The 6919-nt window shown below is 31.8% G+C and overlaps 1 long non-coding RNA gene across 1 annotated transcript; it reads left to right on the forward strand.

Moving 5' to 3' along the window:
- The first annotated feature begins 2907 nt into the window (after positions 1-2907).
- LOC134243848 (uncharacterized) lies at positions 2908-4376 on the forward strand. The gene is made up of 3 exons (XR_009987126.1): positions 2908-2965; positions 3095-3133; positions 4326-4376. It is a non-coding gene; the product is annotated as an uncharacterized LOC134243848 (long non-coding RNA).
- The last annotated feature ends 2543 nt before the right edge of the window (positions 4377-6919 follow it).

The following is a 6919-nucleotide window of genomic DNA, read 5'->3' on the forward strand; positions in this document are numbered from 1 at the left end:
CAATGTATGTATACTCTTTTCTTCACCCCCCCCCCCCCACCCCTCGCCCTTGAAAAATTTCTAGATCCGCGCCTGAATAATAATCACCAGCTGATCACTTGAGGGTTGTTGCTGTTCTCTCCATTTATAATCTTTTGAATATTCACATTCATTCTATATTCATTTAATTACCGGTAAGCACTTCTTCGCATGTTTATTAATACATGTATATTGCATGTAAGTGAGAAATTGTGTATCTGCTATGTAAGAAGTAAAACAGACTATAACATTTTCTGCACATTGAATCATTTTCACTTCTTTTAATACTGGGGTAAAATATTTCACAACACCAAGAACAACATAAATAATTTAGTATATTAATTCAAAAACATTGACAAGCCCTATATATTTTTATAACACCAAAAGATTTTTATTTTTCCAACCACGTGGAGGCATGTAAACAAAGGACGATAACTCTAATGCACCTGATTTAATGTTTCTCGTTTCGTGTGTTTGAGGTGATAGAATTCGAGAAATAAAGACTAATTGAATCAGTTTTTATGTGCAAAAAATGTTCAAGTGAAAGAAGGCAAATAAAATGAGCTTTACTTACATTAAATACATAAATCCCAAAACACACATCTACTTCCTGTCTAAATCTTACAGGAACTGGTGCAGATCTCGCATGGTCTCGAGGCTGGTCTCGTTAGAGGTCAAATCGACCACTCGGATGTTACGCTACGCTTAGCAGCGATAAAGAATATCATCCGAACACATTAGTAGGGGTGTTTTATATATTGTCTTGAAGAATGACACCCAGACATTGGATAAAGAACTCGCAAGAAAACATTGATGTAACCATTAATTGTCGCCCGGGAAATATATAAAGTAAACAATGGAAATGAGTCTTAATCATCAAACAGCTCCGATATGTGTGAAAAAACATGCATCTAATAGATGGAGACGATAGTCGCAAATATTTTGAAAACGTTTAGCCGGATAAATATCAAACAAAAATGATACCATTTTAAACTTCAATTCCTCGGGTAAATGTTGGCTGCATAAAATATTAATTGAAGTTAGACACATGCATCACCTATATTCAAAAATGTTTTTAATTTTGAATTTTAGAATATAAAACACGAACAGCGCAGAGTACGTTTTTATGCGAGAAGTAAAATTCGATGTTCTAAAAAAAAGGGACCTGTCGTTTTTTCGATAGTGAATGATAAGCAACTATCTATTAATTATGAGAAACATATATATTTATTAAGATTCACTTATGGAAGTAAATATATTAATGTATCTCGCAATTCAAAAGGGAAAGAACATTCTGGTTAACACTTTTTTCAATGTTTAGAAAACCTAGTTTTAATTCTGAATAACTACTCCCACCCCAATCCCCATACACTAACACTTAAACTTATATGTATAGAGCAGCCCGATCCTCCGGGCTGCAATAATCATTCGTTAGACGGCGATATTTCGTTTGCAATACTTTCTCTCTTTGTTTCATACAAATTCAAATACACATGATTAAAACATAGTAGTATGCATCTTATATGATAGACTTAAATCTTGAGACAGCTAATTTACTAAGTAAGACAATGCGATTACCAAATTTCCATGAAGTTATTTTTTAGGTTTATGTTAATATATCACAATATTAATTTTTGATGAATATTACAGGTATGCCATGTTCCCGTCATAAATATGCCATAGAAATACCAGATATAAATGGTAAAAAAAATCTATTTCAGCAATTATTAACCTATGAACCGAGAAAAAGAGCGTTTCCTATCTGAATTTCTATCATTACAACTATTAACCGAGATTGAAATTTATTTATAAGATATTAATTTCATTGTAGAAGAAAGACTTGGTTTCAAGAAGGAACCTGGTTTGTATGCTTTAGAAAATGAGTCGCTCTATACATGTATACAGTTCGAGAATAGTCGAGAAATATATATTTTACAACAACAACATGCTGAGAGTATCCTCTCACCGCGATTTGTCTGACGCAACATCCTTTTTTATATTGTCTTGAAGAATGACACCCAGACATTGGATAAAGAACTCGCAAGAAAACATTGATGCAACCATCAATTGTCGCCCGGGAAATATATAAAGTAAACAATGGAAATGAGTCTTAATCATCAAACAGCTCCGATATGTGTGAAAAAGCATGCATCTAATAGATGGAGACGATAGTCGCAAATATTTTGAAAACGCGTTTAGCCGGATAAATATCAAACAAAAACGATACCATTTTAAACTTCAATTCCTCGGGTAAATGTTGGCTGCATAAAATATTAATTGAAGTTAGACACATGCATCACCTATATTCAAAAATGTTTTTAATTTTGAATTTTAGAATATAAAACACGAACAGCGCAGAGTACGTTTTTATGCGAGAAGTAAAATTCGATGTTCTAAAAAAAAGGGACCTGTCGTTTTTTCGATAGTGAATGATAAGCAACTTTATCTATTAATTATGAGAAACATATATATTTATTAAGATTCACTTTATGGAAGTAAATATATTAATGTATCTCGCAATTCAAAAGGGAAAGAACATTCTGGTTAACACTCTTTTCAATGTTTAGAAAACCTAGTTTTAATTCTGAATAACTACTCCCACCCCAATCCCCATACACTAACACTTAAACTTATATGTATAGAGCAGCCCGATCCTCCGGGCTGCAATAATTATTCTTTAGACGGCGATATTTCGTTTGCAATACTTTCTCTCTTTGTTTCATACAAATTCAAATACACATGATTAAAACATAGTAGTATGCATCTTATATGATAGACTTAAATCTTGAGACAGCTAATTTACTAAGTAAGACAATGCGATTACCAAATTCCCATGAAGTTATTTTTTAGGTTTATGTTAATATATCACAATATTAATTTTTGATGAATATTACAGGTATGCCATGTTCCCGTCATAAATATGACATAGAAATACCAGATATAAATGGTAAAAAAATCTATTTCAGCAATTATTAACCTATGAACCGAGAAAAAGAGCGTTTCCTATCTGAATTTCTATCATTACAACTATTAACCGAGATTGAAATTTATTTATAAGATATTAATTTCATTGTAGAAGAAAGACTTGGTTTCAAGAAGGAACCTGGTTTGTTCGGTAAGATTGTATGCTTTAGAAAATGAGTCGCTCTATACATGTATACAGTTCGAGAATAGTCGAGAAATATATATTTTACAACAACAACATGCTGAGAGTATCCTCTCACCGCGATTTGTCTGACGCAACATCCTTTTTATACCCCCCGCTTGAAAAGACACCCATACATTGGACCTAAAGAACTCGGCAAGAAAACATTGATGTAACCTTCCGGACGATTTTTCTCGGGAAATATATAACGTAATTTTGACTCATTTATCCGGAAATGAGTCTTAATCATCAAAATGTATTTTTACGATAATGTGTGAAATTTTTAATTTGTACTTCCATTCTAATACATTCACGACTGAACTGAGTGATAATTGTTATCAAAACGTTTAGCCGGATTGAAATATCAAACAAAAATGAAACCTGTTATGAATGACTTCAATTCCTCAGATTAAGCATGTTAAGTGCATAAAATATTAATACGAGAGATTACACAAAGAAATAAACAATTAACTGTGTTAGTAACAGAAAACAATTTTCTATTCAGAATTTTTATCTGCAGATATTTATAATTTTAGTACAGAGCTGGTTTTAAATGTTTTTTTTTTATGCGGGACGACATAGTTTCAAAATTCGATGTGCAAACACAAGGTATTGTGTTTTTTCTGTAGATTGGTGGCAGTTATCATGAAAAAAAAAACTAAAACATTCAATCAAATTTGAATAATTGAGAAACAATGATATATATGAATTTTTAATATTCACTTTATGGAAGTTAAATATATTAATGTATGACAGCTCGCTTGGGTGTAATTCAAAGAGGGAAAGAGAGAATTCGTTTGGTTAACACTCAATTTCTAATGTAGAAAGTAAAAATAAGCTTTAATTCTGAAAAATCTCCCATATAAGCAGCCATACACCAAACTTAAACTTTCTGCTATCCAGCTAGCAACCATGTCCTCCGGGCTGCAATAATTATTCTTTAGACGCGCGATATAAGAGTTTGCAATACTTTCTCTCTTTGTTTCATACAAATTCAAATACACATGATTAAAACATAGTAGTATGCATCTTATATGATAGACTTAAATCTTGAGACAGCTAATTTACTAAGTAAGACAATGCGATTAAAAATTTCCATGAAGTTATTTTTTAGGTATAATGTTAATATATCACAATTATTAATTTTTGATAAATATTACAGGTATGCCATGTTCCCGTCATAAATATGACATAGAAATACCAGATATAAATGGTAAAAAAATCTATTTCAGCAATTATTAACCTATGAACCGAGAAAAAGAGCGTTTCCTATCTGAATTTCTATCATTACAACTATTAACCGAGATTGAAATTTATTTATAAGATATTAATTTCATTGTAGAAGAAAGACTTGGTTTCAAGAAGGAACCTGGTTTGTTCGGTAAGATTGTATGCTTTAGAAAATGAGTCGCTCTATACATGTATACAGTTCGAGAATAGTCGAGAAATATATATTTTACAACAACAACATCCTGAGAGTATCCTCTCACCGCGTATTTGTCTGACGCAACATCCTTTTTTATATTGTCTTGAAGAATGACACCCAGACATTGGATAAAGAACTCGCAAGAAAACATTGATGTAACCATCAATTGTCGCCCGGGAAATATATAAAGTAAACAATGGAAATGAGTCTTAATCATCAAACAGCTCCGATATGTGTGAAAAAGCATGCATCTAATAGATGGAGACGATAGTCGCAAATATTTTGAAAACGTTTAGCCGGATAAATATCAAACAAAAACGATACCATTTTAAACTTCAATTCCTCGGGTAAATGTTGGCTGCATAAAATATTAATTGAAGTTAGACACATGCATCACCTATATTCAAAAATGTTTTTAATTTTGAATTTTAGAATATAAAACACGAACAGCGCAGAGTACGTTTTTATGCGAGAAGTAAAATTCGATGTTCTAAAAAAAAAAAGGGACCTGTCGTTTTTTCGATAGTGAATGATAAGCAACTTTATCTATTAAATATGAGAAACATATATATTTTTTAAGATTCACTTTATGGAAGTAAATATATTAATGTATCTCGCAATTCAAAAGGGAAAGAACATCCTGGTTAACACTCTTTTCAATGTTTAGAAAACTTAGCTTTAATTCTGAATAACTACTCCCACCCCAATCCCCATACACCAAAACTTAAACTTATATGTATAGAGCAGCCCGATCCTCCGGGCTGCAATAATTATTCTTTAGACGGCGAGGTGCAAAATTTGGTCAACGACGTGGTGGATAACACTAAGTTAATTCATCCAAATTTACTGAAATATGCTTGTATTTAATTTATTTTGGCTTTCAAAATAAAGTGTTTAATTACTATCCTTACCAATTTGGCTATGTTGCTGATAAAATTAAAGTCGTTTCGTTTTTCAGTTATTAAACATGATGATTTTGCTCAGATAACAAAATATTTCCATTGAATTGTTTATTAAAAGTTTGCTAACAGTTATTAGTTCTCAAAAAGGACACCTACCAGGTTTACTGAGTATCAACAAAATTATGTCCGTTATTTTTAAATCCTCTTCATATTTCTGAACTTTAATAACTTTGCTTATTTCTATGGAAATCTACTAACAAACAAACAATATACAGGTAATACTGACAAAGTGTTTTATATTTAAGATTGATAAAGACCTCTATGACATATTGTTTCAATTCGTAGAGATATGAACAAATAATTTATAGCTTCAAAACATTTTATGCTTTAAAATATATTTATACAGACCTCCAACTAAGATAAAAAACTAGATTATTTTGCTCTGATATCCTTAATCTTTAAAAGCCATTTTTTTTAAAGGATACCAGGAGTGTTCAACAAGTTGTGACAGTGAGGAACAAGTCAATACGCTTATCCAATTGTCTGTAAAGAAGTTTTATATTACTCGAATAAAGAAACTTGTACTTACGAGAAAAGAGTCCCAGATAGGTTCAGAGATGATATTGTAGGCTTTGTAGCCGTTGAAGAAGTCAAAAGGAAGTCCTCAGCTAGTAACAGAGGTAATTATCCACTATAAATATGAACTTTTTCGTATGTAAATTATATGTGTTTTCTTTGTATTCTTTTTTTTAGCGATGTACAGATTATTTTTCCTCATTTTGATTTTCCTACTTGCCTATGACAAACTTTGGTAGTAGTTTTAATTGTTCTTGTTACGTTAAAGAATTCTTTCACAAAGATTCTAAGTATATAGCGAATTAGAGCTGAATATAAAATGTCAATAGATAGTAACATTTTCCAGGACAAGACTGTTACCTCTAAGATACCATGATTGGAAAATATATACATGACAAGTGTACTACAAATGCAGATGAAATGAGAAAAAAATGTATGGGCTAAAGACAATTATCCCACCCCTAATGTTAATTTTTCTGCATGAGATATTTAATATCATTTTTCTGCCAAGGAAATCCATCATTTCATCGATATGCAAGCCCCGAACTAAGAAAAAAGTGTAGCAGATATGGAAAAATCTTGACAAAACCAGAGGCAAAAGGCTTATCCTGCAAAAGATCTCCCTGAAACTATATCTAAAGGTGCGGTCACACGATGAGATTTTTCATCCGATTTTTCCATCCGATTTGCTTTCGACTAAAATCTTACCGTGTGACCACCCAAGTCGAAAGTCGAAAGCAAAGTCTGAAAGTCGTTTGGAAATCGGATGGCCGTCAGATTTTCAATCGACTTTCTGAAGAAAATCGTGACGTCACAATGACATTTCCTGCGACAAAAAGGCGAAAACTTTAA

The sequence above is a fragment of the Saccostrea cucullata genome, unplaced genomic scaffold (assembly GCF_032062105.1).
Source record: "Saccostrea cucullata isolate Sc308-1 unplaced genomic scaffold, CSIRO_AGI_Scuc_v1 ctg21523, whole genome shotgun sequence".
Classification (NCBI taxonomy): Eukaryota; Metazoa; Mollusca; class Bivalvia; order Ostreida; family Ostreidae; genus Saccostrea; species Saccostrea cuccullata.